The following is a 20339-nucleotide window of genomic DNA, read 5'->3' on the forward strand; positions in this document are numbered from 1 at the left end:
AGCAAGTTTGGCCATCCCTGGACTAGAAACTAGTTATGCTAAAAGAGCAGGAGTAAATTGTTGTATTTGTTTTATTTTAGCTTATTTAAGTCAGCTTATGATTTTTTAGTGTTGTACACCACCCTGAGCCCCAAGTATGGAGGAGGCCATTTTAGAAATAGAATTTGTAAATAAATAAATTAATGGACAATTCTCAGATGGAAGTAGGGTTACCACGCAATGCTGGTTGGAAGGTTGTGAATGTGCTTTTGGGGGGTGGTGACACCAGCTGCAGTGCCATGTCACTTTCAGTAAGAAACAAGAAATAATAATAATAATAAATTTTATTTGTACCCCGCCCTCCCCCGCCGAAGCAGGCTCAGGGTGGCTAACAACACAATGACCATTGGTATATTAATAAATAAAACATTAATAAACAACATAGTAACCAATGGTGCATTAATAAAACAATTACATTAAGAACATTAAATTAAGCATTAAATTGACCTTAAAAACCAGTAGAACATTAATTAAACAAACTATAACATTATCATTGACGCTATTCTAGTTAGTGCTAATGGCGGATTTTCTTCGTTGTAAAATTGTACTTCAGCTGTTCATAAAAGCTAATTTAAAAAGAGTGGTCTTGCAGGCCCTGCGGAACTGATCAAGGTTCCGCAGGGCCCGCACCTCCTCTGGGAGTTGGTTCCAGAGATATGGGGCCGCAGCCGAGAAGGCCCGTGAGCGGGTGTTCTGTAGTTTAACTTCTCTTGGCCCAGGGGTAGTCAGTCTGTTTTTTCCTACTGACCTCAGTGCTCTCTGGGGCTCGTACGGGGAGAGACGGTCCTTCAGGTAGGCCGGTCCTCGGCCATATAGGGCTTTAAAGGTAATAACCAGCACTTTGTACTGGACCTGGTATACAATCGGTAACCAGTGCAGCTCGCGTAGCCCTGGCCGTACATGTTCCCATCTTGGGAGACCAAGCAGCAGCCTGGCCGCCGCGTTCTGCACTAGTTGTAGTTTCCGGGTCTGGCACAGAGGCAGCCCCATGTAGAGGGCGTTACGGTAGTCCAATCGTGAGGTGACCGTCGCATGGATCACCGTCGCTAGGTCCCGACGCTCCAGGAAAGGGGCCAACTGCTTCGCCCGCCTCAGATGGAAGAATGCTGACTTGGCAGTGGCTGTTATCTGGGCCTCCATTGATAATGAAGGCTCCAGCAGGACACCCAGACTCTTCACCCGCTGCGCCGCCTTTAGCTGCACACCGTCGAAGGTCGGGAGGGATATTTCCCCTCCTGGAGCGCCGCGACCCACACAGAGAACCTCTGTCTTTGCCGGATTTAACTTCAGCCCACTCAGTCTAAGCCACGTTGCGATAGCCCGTAACGCCCGATCCAGGTCTCCCGGGGCGGAGGCGGGCCGGCCGTCCATTAGCAGATAGAGCTGGGTGTCATCTGCATATTGATGGCAACCCAGCCCAAACCTCCTGGCAATCTGGGCAAGGGGGTGCATATAGATGTTAAATAACATCGGGGAGAGGACTGCTCCCTGAGGCACCCCACAATCTAGTGTGTGCCTCTGGGATCGTTCTCCCCCAATCGCAACCCTTTGTCCCCGACCCATGAGGAAGGAGGAGAGCCATTGTAAAGCAGACCCCTTAACCCCAATGTCGGCGAGGCGGTGGATTAGTAGCTGATGGTCGACCATATCAAATGCAGCCGACAGATCTAATAACATCAGCACCGCTACACCGCCTCGATCCAGTTGCCGTTGGAGGTCATCTGCCAAGGCGACCAAGACCGTCTCCATCCCGTGACCCGGTCGGAAGCCAGACTGGCACGGGTCCAGGACAGAAGCGTCATCTAGAAATCTCTGTAGCTGCAACGCCACTGCCCTCTCGATAATTTTACCTAAAAATGGTAAATTAGACACCGGTCGGTAGTTCGCCAATTCGGCCGGGTCTGCTGTGGATTTTTTCAGGAGGGGACGGACCAAGGCCTCTTTCAGAGGCGTTGGAAAACGCCCCTCTAAGAGGGATCTATTTATGATGTCCCGTAGAGGACATCTAAGCTCCCTCTGGCAAGATTTAATCAGCCAAGAGGGGCAAGGGTCCAGATCACATGTTGTTGGGCGAGCAGCGGAAAGAATTCCATCAACTTCTTCCAGGCTGAGTGGGTCGAAGTGGTCCAGCAGTAAATCTGAAGACAGGCGCGGAGCCTAAGTTTCACTCACTGTATCTAATGTGATAGGTAGGTCTTGGCGGAGTGACGAGATTTTATCTGCAAAATATTTTGCGAATGCCTTACAGCCTATCTCCAATTCTCTAACGTTTGGTTTGCCTTGTGGCAGTGTTACAAGATCTCCAATTACCCTAAACAATTGTGCTGGGCGCGAATTTGCAGATGCAATCTTGGCTGCAAATGATGTAAGTAGCTCTAGGAATTGCCAGTCATAAGAGCCCTGTAAGATCTTGGGGGATTGGCTACATCAGGAGGGTGTGGCCTAATATGCAAAGGAGTTCCTGATACAAAAAAAGTCCTGTGAACAATCATTTGCTGGTGATGCTCCAGCACTGAATTTCTTACCTTAAAGTAGTGGGTTGGACTTGATATTCTATAAGGCTCCTCCCATGCCTATGGTTCCATAATTCTATTATCCAGGTCTACTCTGAATTCTACTAAGGTCTGTCCAATAGGGCTTACTCCCAGGAAAGTGCTCACCCATGTCACTTCCAGTTATTTTACGATAACACGTTGACAAATGCAACACTGTGAGTTTAAAAAAACTGGTTCATTGTTTATTTAAAACATTTATTCCCATCTCTCCTGGAGAAAATGGCTGCTTTGGAAGATAGACTGCATGGCCATATGCCCTACTGAGGTGCCTCCCTTCCCTAAATCCCACTCTCCCAGGATTCACCCTCAAATTTCCATGTATTTCCAAACCCGGAGCTGGTAACCCTAGGAGATGTTCTGAAGATAAAATAGAGGAGGAGAAATTGATGTTGTAAGCAGCTTTGGGTCCCCACTGGAGAGAAAAGCTGGGTATAAAGGTCTAAATAAGTAAACAAATAAGACTTTTCATTGAAATATGGTAGAGGATGTTCCCATGGTTAATTTGCTGTTATTTATGTGTTCTCAAATGACAGTGATGGATGGCTCTTGCTTATCACCAATATATTTATTGGTGATCAGAATACTTACCATCTCTAGTGCAGATAAATCCCAGAGACCTTTTCCAATACTTAGCAAAATATCCTTTCATAACCTAAGTTATATAAAGGAAAACAGTCTCGAGTTTATCTGTAAGATAAATCTGCTGATGGTATTTAAAATAGTTACTTCTTGCTTATAAGAAGTTTAAAATTAAGAGCGCTTTCTCCCAATAAATTATTGAGGCAAAACATTCAGCTCTCTCTGTAAGTGGAATGTGCAGTGGTGTTTATTCTTTGCACATTTAAGTGATACATGATTCTGGGTTATAATTTGAATGCCTTAGCCTTAAAACACAAACACACACACACACAATGAATTATGGATTTTGCACCGGGAGAAGTAACCACTGGGATGTTTACTAGATATGAGTAAGGAGGGCATTTTCTTGCTCTTTCTCCCTCTCCTCCGATAAACTGAGCATCATATTTCATAGGAATCTTCACAACAAAATAGGCGCACACAGTGCTTGGCTTGTTTTTGCTACACATGTTAAATACTTCTTGGCATGTTATCTCTGTGGCTCAGAAAAATAACCATCACATTAAATCTGCCCAAGGTAACAGAGCCGATGTGTATTTCCAATTGGCAAAGGAAGCCTCAGGGGCCATCTAGAGGTTGCCTGGATAAGTCTGTGTGTCATTGAAAGGAGGCGGCTGGCTTGACAGATTAATATAAGAAAAGAAATTCTTCTGCGAGAGAAGAATTCCATATCTGTGCTTTGCTAAGAGGGAGCTGAATAAAGTGTGAATAGGATGTGAAGGGAGAGAGAAACCTAACCAAGAACGTGAGCTCCTAAAAACTCTATCCCACGTGTATCATGCACCCAAACTGAAGCAGGTCACAGTGCCTAAAGTGTCCCAACTGGAAGATACAAAAGATTCTTTACTGGCCTTTCCTAGAACAGGTTGAACGTCTTTGCTGCAGAGAGATGTAGGGTTGTCAACTCTGGGCTGAGATTTGAGGGTGGAGCCTGGAAGAGCAGTGTTTGAGAAGGGGAGGGTCCTCTGTAATGTATAATGCCCTGGAGTTCATGCTCCAAAACAGACATTTCCTCTAAAGGAACTGACCTTCGCAGTGTGGACATTTCAGAGAAAAGACACCCAGCTGAGGTAAACATTAACATGTAACCAAGCATTGTTGGATATTAGGTTTTACACAATATATGCCTCAGGCAAATCTTCTTTCAGGCAGGTTTATAATATATCAACATGGCATTGTGATGCAACCATGTTACACAATAGGCCCAGTCAAACTGTTCTGCCCTACTGTAATACCTGAGTAAGTCAGACAGGAGAACGTAAACCCAAAGATCCAATGTACTGGATCAAACCATTCCCCAAGGAGCTTTCCTCCATCCTAAGGAGCCTTCCTTCAAGTTAACTAGCTCTTCCTCCAATGGAGGCTCCTTAGGCTGGAGAAAGTCTTTGAACTTTTTGCATACTGTAGTGTTAGGATAGTGGTAGGATCCACCCCACTATCAGACCTTTAGTTCATTCTTCCGTTAAGCCAGTCCTTCTCTCTCAGCCCTCAATATCTAACTGCACACCAACTTAGCTTCCCTCTTTCAGATCTTAACTTTTCCAGTACACAGCTCCTTCTAGCTAATTCAGTGCTCTACCTGTCACAACAACTCCATTTCTTCCAATCTTTTTTTTAAAAAACCAAGAACAACACCAGTATGATTTTATGGGGTAGCCAACTCTGGGTTGGGACAGCCCTGGAGGTTTTTGGGGGTGAAGCCTGAGGAACAGGGCCGGCCTTGCCACTAGACAAACAAGGCAATTGCCTAGGGCAGCAGCCTTCTGGGGGTGTCAAATTGGGCACCTCCTATGTGATTCAGTGACTATCAGTGGGGAGGGGGGCACCAGAAGTTAACCTTGCTTAGGGTGACAGACAGTCTAGGACCAGCCCTGCTGGGGAAGGCTGGGTTTGGACAGGGGAGGGAGCTCAGTGGGGTGTAATCCCATAGAGTCTGCCCTCCAAAGCCACCATTTTCTTCAGGGGAAAATATCTTTGCCATCTGGAGATCAATTGTAATTCTGGGAGATCTCCAGGCAACCTGGATGTTGGTGACCCTATTTATTAAATGCATTCTTTAAAAAATCTTGACAAATTATTATAGAAAATAAATAGATTCAAGAGGGCATCCGTGTTGGTATGAAGCAGTTAAACAAAGCAGGAGTCAAGTTTCACCTTTAAGACCAACCAAGTTTTATTGAGAACTTAAGCTTCTGTGTGCTCTCTAAGCACACTTCATCAGACGAAAGCTTACATTCTCAATAAAACTTGGTTAGTCTTAAAGGTAAAACTTGACTCCTGCTTTATAGAAAATAAAGAAACTATTCTGGAAGACAACCTATCCCTCCTTGGGTGATAGGATTGCCCTTGCTTTCAGTAAACCTCCCCCTCCCACCCACCTGAGGCATCTCACTGACAAAGGATACCTGCTGGGGATAAAATAGGCCTGGAGGAAAATGTCCTGTATCTTTAACGTAGTATTCATAGGGCTGCCAATCCCCAGGTGGGGGCAGGGATCCCCCGGTTTGGAGGCCCTCCCCCCGCTTCAGGGGGGAGGGGAGGGAAATGTCTACTGGGCACTCTGTTATTCCCTATGGAGATTTATTCCCATAGAAAATCATGGAGAATTGATCCGTGGGTATCTGGGGCTCTGGGGGAGCTGTTTTTTTAGGGTAGAGGCACCACATTTTCAATATAGCACCTAGCGCCTCTCCCCAAAATACCTCCCAAGTTTCAAAAAGATTGGACCAGGGGGTCCAATTCTATGAGCCCCAAAAGAAGGTGCCCCTATCCTTCATTATTTCCTATGGGGAATTGAAAAGGTGTGCTGTCCCTTTAAATGTGATGGCTGGAACTTCCTTTGGAGTTCAATGATGCTTGTCACAGCCTTGATCTTGGCTCCACCCCTAATGTCTCCTGGCTCCACCCCCAAAGTCCCCAGATAGTTCTTGAATTGGACTTGGCAACCCTAAGTATTCATGTAATGGATGTGCACATTTTTTTTAAAAAAATCATTTAAATTTCATATTGGGAAGGTCATGGCTTTTGTTATCTGGAAATGTCAGGATAATTAATAGCATTCCAGAAATCTGTTTCAGGGACCTTTTTTAGGACTGGGAATATTGGAACCTAAAAATCATGCGCCCCCCCCCCCCTTTTTTTAAGCAATTGAATTGAAATGTTTAGTGCTGCTGCTAGAGGCAGCTGGAGATGCAAAGGAAGGAGATACATTTTCATTACTCCCCAAATTTTGTGAGTGTTTGGGGTTGTTTCGGATACCCCCAAGCCAAAACAAAACTTGGAAACTCAGGGGTGATTTTGAACCAGGAGAATCCAAATGCACACTCCTAACTTAATATATAGAAATTGACATTAGAAGCTTTTCAAGGTATGGAAGTGAATAATGTCACCTGATAAATAACATCCCATTAAGCCAACATTAAAGCAACAGGGCATTTTCTCTCTCTCTCCAGGCAGTAGGCAGCTCTACATACATTACCACAATTTTCCTGACAACAACCCCCTCAAGCAAACCAGCCTTCTGTTCCACATATTGTTGACGGTAGGTTTAGAGCCTAAGGTCACCTTGTGGGATCACAAGCAGAGGCAAGATCTGAAACTGCAAACACGTGGATTAGAGCCCTTGCCTACATTTCTATACTCTTGGTATTTATGTGGACCCCTGCACTTGACACTGAAAATTAGTCTTACTGCAGTTAACAAACCAAGCCCAGTTTATTGTGCTTTATAAATCCAGAGCCTATTTATTTACTTTTGTGTTTATTTATTTCATTTTTACCTTGCCTTTCTTCTCCAATGGGGACTCAAAAGTAGCTTGCACCATTCTTCTCTGCCTCATTTTATCCTCACACCAACCCTATGAGGTAAGTTAGGCTGAGTGTGTATGTAGAGTTGCCAGGTTTAATTCAAGAAGTATCTGAGGACTTTGGGGATGGAGCCAGGAGCAAGAGTGTGACAAGCATAATTGAACTCCAAAGGGAGTTCTGGCCATCACATTTAAAGGGCCCACACACCTTTTAAATGCCTTCCCTCCACCAGAAATAATGAAGGATAGGGGCACCTTCTTTTGGGGCTCATAGAATCGGACACCCTGGTCCAATCTTTTTTTCTGTTTCAAATTTTTTTTTATTGAATTGCAGTATAAAAAGACGGAAAATAGTGCAGGAATACAGAAGCAAGAAAGAAAAAAAGAAAGGATTAACAAACAGAAAAAGAGAAGCAGTAAATATTAAATTTCTACCTTACAAACCTCATGTATAGTTTCCCTACCTGTAAGTTTAAAATTTTAACTCAATGCAACCATAACATCCTACAGACTTATTATTTTGTTCTATATTTTAACTGTTTATTACTTATGATATAAGTAATAAACAGTTAAAATATTAAAATTAAAATAAAATTAATTTATTTATTAATTTATTACCAACTAGGCTTCCCAAACCTCCCGCTCTGGCGGGAGACTTCTGGGTTCGCAGCCTCATCTCCCGCTCTTCAAAACTCTGGAACCAGGGGTGGGGGGTGGAGAGGGGGGGAGAACATACCTTTAGGCTTCATGTTGTAGAGCTCCTGAGCCGTTTGCAAAATGTCTGCCCCTTTAAGGCTGGGCAGGAAGCAGGAAGCAGAAAGGGCTTCTGAGAACGGCCCCTCCCTTTCTTTTGCTTTCGTTTTCACAGGAAGTAGAGTTGTCGGGAGGAAGATCTGGTAAGTGTGTGTGTGTGAGAGGGAGGGGGCAGGGGATTCCCTAGTTTGGAGGCCCTCCCCCCCTTTAGAAAGCGTGGGGGGGAGGGAAATGTCTACTAGGCACTCTATTATTCCCTATGGAGAACGATTCCCATAGGGAATAATAGGAAATTGATCCGTGGGTATTGGGGGCTCTGGGGGGGCTATTTTTTGAGGTAGAGGCACCAAATTTTTAGTATAGCATCTAGTGCCTCTCCCCAAAATACCCCCCCAAGTTTCAAAACGATTGGACCAGAGGGTCCAATTCTATGAGCCCCAAAATATGGTGCCCCTATCCTTAATTATTTCCTATGGAAGAAAGGCATTTTAAAAGGTGTGCTCTTTAAATGTGATGGCAAGAACTCCCTTGGAGTTCAATTATGCTTGTCACATCCTTGTTCTTGGCTCCACCCCCAATGTCTCCTGGCTCCACCCCCAAAGTCTCCTGGCTCCACCCCCAAAGTCCCCAGATTTTTAATTGGACTTGGCAACCCTAGTTGACAGTGATCCATAAAGGTGATCGCTTAGTTCCCCCATTAGACTGCTTGAGAGGTGCTCCCCTCCCATTTGTTTTACCATCCAACCCCACCGAAGAATTCAAAGAGGGTGAAAGCGTGTGTATTTTTTATTTATTTTATTTTGTAGGCTTATATTCCACCCTTTCCCATAACGGGCTCTGGGCGGATGACAACATAAATTGAACAATAAAAACCTAAAATTTAAATTTGAAACAATATAATAAAAACCAAAACAATAGATCAATAAAACAAAATAAAGTGCATTATCGGCAGGAAGGGCACATTTCACAAGATACAGCAGTCTTGGACCCAAGGAAAATGATGTTAATAAGATTCAGCAACATAATAAGGCTGTAAAGCATGGTGTCACAACAAGGGAAGCCAACTGGTGGAATAGCTGCTAAAACTGGACGTCCACTGCCGTGTTGGATACTGGCATGACTTTTTTGTTATTATTTTTTAAAAAACCAGAGTATTTTACATTTTTCACATGCATACTGAAATCTGAATTCTTTTCCATGCGCTCCTGTTCTTTTTCTTCTGTGAGACACTTGGCTTTTAAGCTTCTCTACCGATTTTTAAGCTACTAGCATCAATTGCAACACTGGTACAGCAATAGTATTTTGTCACCTGCCTACAAGGTGGTAGGCTTTTAAAAACATGTATCCATTGATTGACCGATAATCACCTTTCTCCTCAGAGAGTACCCAGAGTGGCGGACACCATACTCTTATCCTCTGTTATAACCTCACAATCAGGGCATTTTTTATAGCAGGATCTCCTTTGCATATCAGGCCACACCTCCCTGATGTAGCCAATCCTCCTGCAGCTTACAGTAGGACCTGTACTAAGAGCCTTGTAAGCTCTTAGAGGATTGGCTAAATCAGGGGATTGTGGCCTAATATGCAAAGGACTTCCTGCTACAAAGGGAAAAAAGCACTCTGCTCACAATAACCCTGTCACAATAAGCCTGTGAGGTGGGATGTGACCAGCTCTGGGTTGTGAAATACTTGGGAGAGTTGGTGGGGAGGGGGGGAGCCTGGAAAGGGTGGAGTTTTGGGAAGGGAGGGGACTCTGCAGGTATAACGTCATAGAGTTCACCTTCCAAAGCAGCCATTTTTACCTTGAGGTTGGCAGCCCTCATGTGACTGGCCCGGGGCTACCCAGCAAGCTTCCATGGCACAAGTGGGAATCTGGCAGGGTCTCCCAGATGCCAGTCCCGCACTCTAACCACTATACATCACTGCCCCCCCCCCAAACACAACCCAGGCTTGAGTCTGATCTTCTCTTCTAATCAGGCCTCTCTAAGTCCCACTTTTCCTCATGAGGTGCTTCATTTTAAGGGATCTTTTGTCCCAACAAAGGACAGAATCCTCAATATGTCACAAAAGAGACAATTCCAGGCAGTAAAGACACAGGACCAAGGTGATATGGTTGAATTATGACATTTATCAGATAATGTTTTGATTGCCCACAGTTTAACTCATTTGTCGGATGCCATCAAGATGGGCCATCTGTCAAATGAAGGCAGTGCAGAGAAGGCGAAAAACCTGGGACCACCAGGGAAAAATTCCTTCTCAGCTCCAAATAGCGGCAACTAGAAAAACAATCCTGCACTGTCGGGTTAAAATGGTGGGCATTGCAGTGACAAGAAATTTATTGTGATGAACAGTCATTGTCTTCTGCATCCCGAGTCTTCGGCAAGGCTGCCTCGAGAGAGAAGCCCGTGGCATCTTCTGTCTTCAGCTGCTCTCTCAGAGGGTTCATAATGAATGGCTCCCATATCTGGGAGATCGTCCTGTAAACGGGAGGATAGTTTTGCTGGAAGAGAAAGTTACCTACCTGACTTACCTTCTGCAGGTGGGCACTGCAGTGAGGACAAGGAACTTGTCATGAACAGCCATTGTCTTCGGGATCCTGAGGGTGTCTTCGGCAAGGTTGCCTCGAGAGAGAAGCCCGTGGCGTCTTCTGTCTTCAGCCGCTCTCTCAGAGGGTTCATAATGAATGGCTCCCATATCTGGGAGATCGTCCTGTAAACGGGAGGATAGTTTTGCTGGAAGAGAAAGTTACCTACCTGGCTTACCTTCTGCAGGTGGGCACTGCAGTGAGGACAAGGAGCTTGTCATGAACAGCCATTGTCTTCGGGATCCTGAGGGTGTCTTCGGCAAGGTTGCCTCGAGAGAGAAGCCCGTGGCGTCTTCTTTCTTCAGCCGCTCTCTCTGAGGGTTCATAATGAATGGCTCCCGTATCTGGGAGAATCGTCCTGTAAACGGGAGGATAGTTTTGCTGGAAGAGAAATCTACTTACCTGACTTACCTTTGTCAGGTGGCCTCTTTCAAATATGAGGGTGCACCTGGATCCTGAAAGGGAATGTTACACATTTTGCCATCTTCTACCATTGGCAGGTAACCTCTCCTAACAAGAGGGGGATGGGAGAGGACTGAGATCAGTCCAGCAGGCCACGGCGGGGAGGGTGCCTCTGAGGATAGGCCAGAAATCCTAGCTTTTTATAGAAATGGTCTGATTTCCTAAGCAACATGGAGCATTATGACATCGTAGAGGCTGTCTTGGCTTCATTGTGACTGATTTTTTCCCCCATAGGCAGGTTTGAGACCTGTTGGTTTGGGGTATAAGTATGATCATTGTCACTGATAATGACAAAAATGTAAAGAAATAATTATATACGGGGCTTTTTTGGTAGCAGGAACTCCTCTGTCTATTAGGCCATGCCCCTCTTATGTAGCCAGTCCTCCAAGAGCTTACAGGACTCTTATTACAAGGCCTACTGTAAGCTCCAGGAGGATTGGCTACATCAGGGGTGTGTGGTCTAATATGCAAAGGAATTCCTGCTACAAAAAAAAGCCCTGATTATATACATTGTTGGTTGCATACAGATTTTTGAAGGTTTATTAGTACAGTTTACACAGTGGTTATTTTCATTACTAGTCTGATTTCCGTGTTTCCATTCAGTGGTTTATTTCCTATTTTAGGAATATGATGAACAAGCAATTTTTTTTTGTATTTACTACTGATGATCTAAACCAGGGTTGTCAAACTCATTTGTTTTGAGGTCTGGATCTGACATAGATGAGACCTTGTTGGGCCAGGCCATGTTGGGTTGGGCCAAGCCATGTCAGGACGAGACACTATTTAAGATTAGGTAGCAAAGATATAAATTTTATAAAGAACACATAGAAACACAAATGTTTTTTAAAAACTTAAAAAATGCTTAAAACATTAGCACTCATTGGTCTTAAAGGTGCTTTCTTTGTATTTCTCCCATGGGATCCAGAGAACTGGCAAAAGAAGCTCTGTGTCACGGGCTGGGGCCAGGCCAGGCGAAGTCCAGGGGCAGTCCAAGGTCTGTAGCTGGGTAGCAAGGAGGGTCCAAAGCACCAAAACCAAATCACAGTCCAGGTATCATAGGTCAGAGGTTCAGAAGCCGAAGTCAGGGGGTCCAGAAATCAATGCCAGAGTCAGGGGGTCCAGAAGCCGAAGTGGATGCTAGAACGTCAGGTAAGTGACTGGTTGCTTCCACAAAGCCTTCTCTCAAAGCCCACAGCTATATAGCCCTCTGCTGTCTGTTGCCCATTTGGGCTAATTGCTGACTCAGAGGGCAGCCAGGATCCTGCTGAGACTCAAGCACCCTCACTCCTAGAAGGGCCAGAATCCTTTCAAAACTCAGGGCTCAGGGAGCATCTTGCTCGTGAGCGTGCCGCCCTCCTCCGATCCCTGAGGTCCTGACGAAGGCGGTCACGCACACGAGCCACCCGAGAGGGCGAGGCAGGGGGGCTTGGATCTTCTCCAGCAGGAGGCAGGGGCACTGGTGCAGGTGACAGGGGTACAGTTTCTTCTGCAGGCTCGGCTTCTTCTGCAGGGCCCCCAGCACCCATGACACTCTGGCTCTTTCTTTCCTTCCCCAGGGGACTGGGCAGGGGGAGAAGGAGCCTCAGCCAATAGAAGGAAGAAAGACTTGGCTCAGCAGCTCTACTGTGCAATTGAGAGAGCCTGGCAAAACAAGCTATTCCTCCCCCCTTCCTCCCCAAGGGAGGAGCCTCAGCCAATGGAGAGAAATAGAGGTTTTGCTCTGTAGCTCCTGTGTGATTGAGGAAGCCTGGCAAAGCAAGCTGTGATGCAGAAGGAAGCAAGAGAGAGGGAGAAGGAAGCAGATGACAGGCAGTTGCTCAGGGGCCTGATTCGGCCCACCACCTGCATGTTTGACAACCTTGTTCTAGACAAGATAACTGCAAATTACCCCTCTATGTTGAGTATGCAGTTTTAAAATTACTTTCTCCTATGCAGCCACAATGTCTGCTTTATATGTTTTGGTTATTTCCCCTTTTTTGCGGGGGGAAATATTAGAAAGTTTGCGAAATCTTAGCGTTCAGCAGAATTCTCACAGGGGGGGTTGAACAATGGAGCCCAGGAGCTAATAGTTGGGGTGGGGGTAAGAAAGAGCGAGCACAATAATATTTGGAGGTTCTGAAGCTTCGCTCCTGCCCAAAATGAGGCCTGGTACTACGCAGGGCCGTAGCCAGGATTTCACGTTTGGTGGGCACACCGCAGAATTTGTTGTTGGGGGGGTGGGGTGCGAGGAGCCACCTGGTTTGGTGGCCCTGCACTCTTAGCATTGTAAGCTGCCCTGAGTTCCACAATCTACCCCCCTTTGCCTGGACGGTCACAGCAGCTCTGCTCCCCCCCACCCCCTTCTTATGTGCGCATCTCTCAAAGAGAGACCTTGTGACTCCCCCCCGCCCCCTTGCTCTGCATGCTGTGTTAGGGAAGGGGAGAGAAAAAAGCAAAAAGACCAGCAGCAATAGGGTTGCCAATCCCCAGGTGGGGGCAGGGGATCCCCCGGTTTGCAGACCCTCCCCCCGCTTCAGGGTCGTCAGAAAGCGGGGGGAGGGGAGGGAAATGTCTGCTGGGAACTCTGTTATTCCCTATGGAGATTTATTCCCATAGAAAATAATGGAGAATTGATCTGTGGGTATCTGGGGCTCTGAGGGGGGCTGTTTTTTGAGGTAGAGGCACCAAATTTTCAGTACAGTATCTAGTGCCTCTCCCCAAAATACCCCCCTAGTTTCAAAACGATTGGACCAGGGGGTCCAATTCTATGAGCCCCCAAAGAAGGTGCCCCTATCCTTTATTATTTCCTATGGAAGGAAAGCATTGAAAAGGTTGGCCAGAACTCCCTTTAGAGTTCAATTATGCTTGTCACAGCCTTAATTTTGACCCCACCCCCAAAGTCTCCAGGCTCCACCCCCAAAGTCTCCAGGCTCCACCCCCAAAGTCCCCAGATATTTCTTAAATTGGACTTGGCAACCCTATTACCAACATTGAGAGAAGCAAAACAAGTCAGCCACTAAATGAAACCCTCTGTAAGTTTTAACCTCCTTAGCAATAAGTACTAACTTTGTCACCAACAACAATAACCATAAGCAGAGAAGATGTCCATAGTCTTTTAACCTTAATACTTCCTTAATTATTTCAAAAATAAGAGAGGAAAGATAAGAATAACAAAAACCAAAATAAAACTTGGCATAGCATAGCTTATCTATTTTGATATCAACAGAATCTGTTGTTAAAAGAAAACAAAAAACCAATATGAAAATAACCAGGAGCAGATCTTTCAAATATTTCAAGTACCTGTGGCATCTACTTTTATAATTTGACCCAAGCTAATTGCTTATCTGAATTAAGTATTTGAATTATTTAGTTAAATATTTAGGTTTTGGAGACTATAGCTCCCATTTCCATAATCTTTTAAAAAACTGGAAAAAAAAGAGAAAAGGGTCACCAGTTTAATATGCAATGGCAACATCATTTCCCATACTTATTGTTGCATATATATTTTTCAAATAAAAAGTCATATATTCCCTATAATTCACTCTCTATTAAATTGCTCTATTTGCCTTCGTAGAATAAAAGGGAGAAAATCCTTAAATAAAAACGGCCTCCTCTCTTACCCTTATTTATTTTTACCCCTAGTAAAAATAAGAACATAAGAGAAGCCATGTTGGATCAGGCCAATGGCCCATCCAGTCCAACACTCTGTGTCACACAGTGGCCAAAAAAATTATATATATACACACTGTGGCTAATAGCCACTGATGGACCTCTGCTCCATATTTTTATCTAACCCCCTTTTGAAGCTGGCTATGCTTGTAGCCGCCACCACCTCCTGTGGCAGTGAATTCCACATGAATTCTAAAAGTCTCATTGCCATTTCAAAGCCACACATCTCAATAGGTCTTGATTGTCCCTTTCAAGCCACTTAAAGTCGCACAAGTCCCTTTTATTAATTCCATGTTAACCGGTTAGACAAAAGAGCAACAGTTTATAATCCCTTCTTTCTGAATGCTTCCCAAAATTTGGATTTCTTAAAGTAGTCTGCCTTTTCTTCCTTTGGTGCATATGTCCATTTTATTAAAGCCGATTAAGTCTCCAAACCATCACTCCCTCCTGCAGAGATTTTAATCACGTTTAATTTCTGTCTTTTCTTTGTAGCTACGCAAGATGTCTGCATTTTGGTTTCTTTCAGCTTCTTTCCCTCCGGGTCGTTTCCAACTTCTCCCATCTTCATAGACAACATTAATAGAGAAAATCTTCATTAATGATCTGGAGTCTGGAGTAAGCAGTGAAGTGGCCAAGTTTGCAGATGACACTAAATTGTTCAGGGTGGTGAGTACCAGAGAGGATTGTGAGACACTCCAAAGGGATCTGTTGAGGCTGGGTGAGTGGGCATCAACGTGGCAGATGAGGTTCAGTGTGACCAAGTGCAAAGTAATGCACATTGGGGCCAAGAATCCCAGCTACAAATACAAGTTGATAGGTTGTGAACTGGTAGAGACTGACCAAGAAAGAGATCTTGGGGTCATGGTTGATAACTCACTGAAAATGTCAAGACAGTGTGTGATTGCATTAAAAAAGGCCAGCACCATGCTGGGAATTATTAGGAAGGGAACTGAAAACAAATCAGCCAGTATCATAATGTTCCTGTATAAATCCCCATCCCTATCTTTTTCTGAAACTAATAAAACTTTTTGAGAACATAATGCCCCTGTATAAATCGATGGTGCGGTCTCATTTGGAATACTGTGTACAATTCTGGTCACCGCACCTCAAAGGGATATTATAGCATTGGAAAAAGTGCAGAAAAGGGCAACTAGAATGATTAAAGGTTTAGAACACTTTCCCTATGAAGAAAGGTTAAAACACTTGGGGCTCTTTAGCTTGGAGAAACGTCGACTGCCAGGTGACATAATAGAGGTTTACAAGATTATGCATGGGATGGAGAAAGTAGAGAAAGAAGTACTTTTCTCCCTTTCTCACAATACAAGAAGTCGTGGGCATTCGATGAAATTGCTGAGCAGTCAGGTTAAAACAGATAAAAGGAAGTACTTCTTAACCAAAAGGGTGATTAACATGTGGAATTCACTGCCACAGTAGGTGGTGGTAGCTACAAGCATAGCCAGCTTTAAGAGGGGATTGGATAAAAATATGGAGCAGAGATCCATCAGTGGTTATTAGCCACATATATGTGTGTGTGTGTGTGTGTGTGTACACACACACAAACACACATATATTGGCCACTGTGTGACACAGAGTGTTGGGCTGGATGGGCCATTGGCCTGATCCAACATGGCTTCTCTTATGTTCTTAACACTGGGATCTCGTCTTTGCTCCGCTCATGTATATTTTCTGTTTCTCCGTGTTTTTAAATAAAAATCTCCACTTTATCCTGTATTAGCTCTGCTAATCGTCTGATTTCCTGCTTTAAGGAAGATATGTCAACCATAATATCTTTTTAATCATCTTCTCTGCAGTTTAGCTCAGACTGAAAAAACAGAGTTAAAAGCCAGTTCCAAGTCCCAAGTAATCTACCTTTCTATTTCGCCTCCAGCTCTGTGCTTTTCTCTTACAGTCCAGTTGTAATCAATTCAATACAAATCAAATATCACAAGTATTCCTCTTGAAAATATGTCAGACTTTTATTCAGACCGTATTAAGGTAAAATAATATTCTTATTGTAGCTTATTTCATTGTAAGCCTAATCTGTTTGAATTTCTTACTCAGTCCCATTTGCATTCTTAATGGTTGCTAGATTTGTTCATTGTCTTTCGGAAGCCACCCTTGGGGAAAAAGGAAGGGGGGATCGCCTCCCTTTCGCCTTTTCCTTTTGAACAGTCCCAGTTGGCATTATAACAAAGGATCCCTTAGTTGGTCGTAGTAAAGAGAAAGACTTACTTGCAGGATAACATTTCAATGTTTAAGGTAGAAGTATGCTGTAGTAAAAGCTTGTTAGAGAAGAAAAAGCAGTCGGATATTCATCTCTTTCTGCCATCATGGCTGCCGCGATGGTAGAGCTTCAGGGCAAACAGAAGGAACAGAGATCAGCCGCCGCTGTTTTTCTGCCTTCTGTCGAGCCCTTTGCTATCAGAAGACTCCTCCAAAGTCTTCCTGGGGACACCACAGCTGTGGCATCTCTCCAGCCACCCTGTTCAGGGGGCCAACAAGAATGAGCTCTGCAGACCCCTACTGATCTTGAGATGCCAGAACCCAGAAACTGTGGTCCAATCTTTTTGAAACTTGGATGGACGTTTGAAGAGAGGCAATGGAGGCTATGCTACAAATTTGGTGCATCTACCTAAAAAAAACAGCCCCCCAGATACTCACAGATCAATTCTCCATTATATCCTATGGAAATCGGTCTCCATAGGGAATAATGGAGTGCCCGGCAGACATTCCCCCACTTTCTGATGACTCTGAAGTAGGAGGAGGGCCTCCAAACTTGGTCTTGAGCCTTTCTGAGTGAGTGCCAGTTTGAAAATTTGTGTTGGAGATTTCGGGCCCCCGTGTAATGTAAATGTATTGAAAGGTTTTTGGCAGTTGTGGAACATAGTGGGAATTTTTATAGTTGAAATTGAACATTTGGAGTCCTTTTTTTGCAAAATGTAATCAGTGGAGTGCCCCATGCTGGAAGAGTGATTGAAGCAGGAATTTCAAGTCGACTTCCCGTCCATTTGGACTCCTTTTCATCATTGTTGGGACTCCTTTTGTGCCTTTAAGCTTATTAGTATTTACATGTAGGGATGTTATTTCCATTGTACAATTCACCTTTGAGTCTTTTTATGGAATAAATACCCTTAGTTAATTTGGTTAGTAAAACCTGTGGTTGTTTTTTGTAATATCCACCTGGGGACTGGCAATCCTACATCTGTGGCTGGGTCCAAGGTCACCCAGCAAGCTTCCACAGCAGAGTGGGGATTTGAACCTGAATCTCCCAGTCTATAGTCCAACATGCTACACCACATGAGCTCTAGTTTCTATTTCAGAGAACAGAGAATAAAACTTTAAGAAACAGAAGTGTGAGTGTACATAGATATCAGTAAAGTTACAGCCCAGTTTCTTGGAGAACTACAACATTTTAAAGTATGAACAATCAGTGAAGTTTTAATCTGAGTTGATTAGAATGTCCTTCTGTGCCTTTTCAAAAGCCGTAAACCAGCACATCTGGCTAGCAGATTCCCTTGCGGTTTCTGACTTCAGTTCTGCACAGGCACCTGTAGAATCTTTGATTTTTTTTTAAGGAAAGAAGGGGGGGGGGAGGGAAGCCCCATTTAGAAATCAGTGTCCCAAATGCAACATTGCCTTCTGCATTATGCATGCACCTTCTGATCATTCTTGCCAGATGTGGGAGGGAAGGTCTACTGCTACAGATGCTGCTTGAACAACAGCAAAGGGCTTTTAAAATCCTTTGACAGAAGGATTTTTATCAATACGTATTCAAAATGAACAGAGTTGAAATATTTACAGAAGGGATTTGGGCCTTAAGAAGTGAAACTTGCTTGATCTCAATGCCAAAAGTTAAACCAAAAAAACAAAGAACCAGCCTGGGGGGTGGGGGTGAGATGGGTCTGCACAGACATCTCGCTTCTGTTTTCACAAAACTCAGAGCCTTCACTATCATATAACTCCCTCTCTCTTTCTCTCTCTGTGTTTAAATCATAGTTCTCTCACTCACAAGAATTCTAAACAAGAAAATTTGTGTCCTTATCACAGCTGTACAAATTCTTCTGTAAAAATTAGGATTAAGGCCCATGCATGTTCAACAAGAACAAGTAGAACTTCAACAAGAACTATGGTTGTCAGATCTGGGTTGGAAAATATCTGGAGATTTTGGGGGTGGAACCTGGAGAGGCTGGGGGTTTGGGGAGGGGGATGTGCTTCAGCAGAGTATAATGCAAGAGACTACCCCCCTCCCCCCCCAGAGTAGCCATTTACTCCAGAGGAACTGATCTTAGTCATTTAGAGATCAACTGAGAGCCAGTTTGGTCTAGTGGTTAAGTGCCACGGCTTCTTCTCTGGGAGAACCAGGTTTGATTCCTCGCTTCTCCACTTGCAGCTGCTGGAATGGCCATGGGTCAACCATAGTTCTCACAGAGTTGTCTTTGAAAGGGCAGCTTCTGGGAGAGCTCTCTCAGCCCCACCTACATCACAAGGTGTTTGTTGTGGGGAAGGAAGGTAAAGGAGATTGTAAACCGCTCTGAGATTCAGAGTGGAGGGCAGAATATAAATCAAATATCATCACCATCACAATCTTCTTCTTTAGTGGGAGATCTCCAGGTGCCACATGGAGTTGGTCAATACTAACAAGAATGCTGAATAGATAGTACATCATTTAAGAGGGGCAACTGAAGTGGGGATTCTTAGTTAATTTCTGTTAAAAAATAAAAAGAGTGAGAATTCCCAGAAACATGCTGATTTTGGTCAGGTCGATATTAAGGCCAGAAACAAAACCGTGAGGGTCTAAGCAGTTCTCTCTGAATTGTCACCTTTGATATTTTTATTAGTCTTTATCTTTTTTCCTTTGTGGAGAAGATAAAAAAGAAAATATTGCAATATTCAGCCCAATTTTTTACCAAGAAGTAAAAGTACTCCTGCCTTCCAATACTCTGGCCAATGAACATAAGGGTTGCCAACCTCCAGGTGGAGGCTGGAGATCTCCCAGAATTATAACTGATTTCCAGACTACATAAATTTCTTGGTTTTAATCTTTATGTCTTTAAAACAGTTATTCTTCTGGAGAAAATGGCTGCTTTGGAAGGTGTAGTTCATGTACAGATGCCACCCTCCAGGTGGGACCTGGAGATTCCCCAGACTTACAGCTCATCTCCAGACAACAGAGATCAGTTTCCATGGAGAAAATGGATGCTTTGGAGTGTGGACTCTACGGCATTATACCCCACTGAGGTCACAAACCTGTCCTCCCAAGACTCCACTGCCGCATCTCCAGGAGTTTCCAAATGTGGCTCTGGCAACCCTACCCCCATCCCCCACCAGTTGTCAAGGAGTACTCACAACCCTAACTGCATGGCATTGTAACTTACCAAGGTCCCTCCTCTCTCTCAACCGCACTCTCCCAGGCAATGGATATTTCTGAACATGGAGTTTGCAACTTTACAAGCACATGAACAAGCACAGTCAATACAGTTAAATAAGCAGAACCAGGGCTTTTATTTTTTTTTTGGTAGCAGGAGCTCCTTTGCATATTAGGCCACACACCCTGGTAGCCAATCCTCCAAGAGCTTGCAGGGCTCTTTGTACAGGGCCTATTGTAAGCTCCCAGGAGGATTGGCTACATCAGGTGTGTGTGGCTGTTGTGCACCTGGACTTTGTGTTTCATGTAGAGTGATAGTTTCTGCCTGGCTCATTGGAGCCTTTAGGACCGAGCCTGGGGACGTGGGAACAAGGGGAAGCAGGATCCAAATCTCTGCTTCCCTGGTCCAATCACCAGCTCCCTGCTGGTTCAAATGACCCAATGGCATTTTAGTGCGGGAACTTTGGAGTGTATATAGTTGGCCCCGTT

Source organism: Heteronotia binoei, chromosome 5 (assembly GCF_032191835.1).
Source record: "Heteronotia binoei isolate CCM8104 ecotype False Entrance Well chromosome 5, APGP_CSIRO_Hbin_v1, whole genome shotgun sequence".
NCBI classification, from domain to species: domain Eukaryota; kingdom Metazoa; phylum Chordata; class Lepidosauria; order Squamata; family Gekkonidae; genus Heteronotia; species Heteronotia binoei.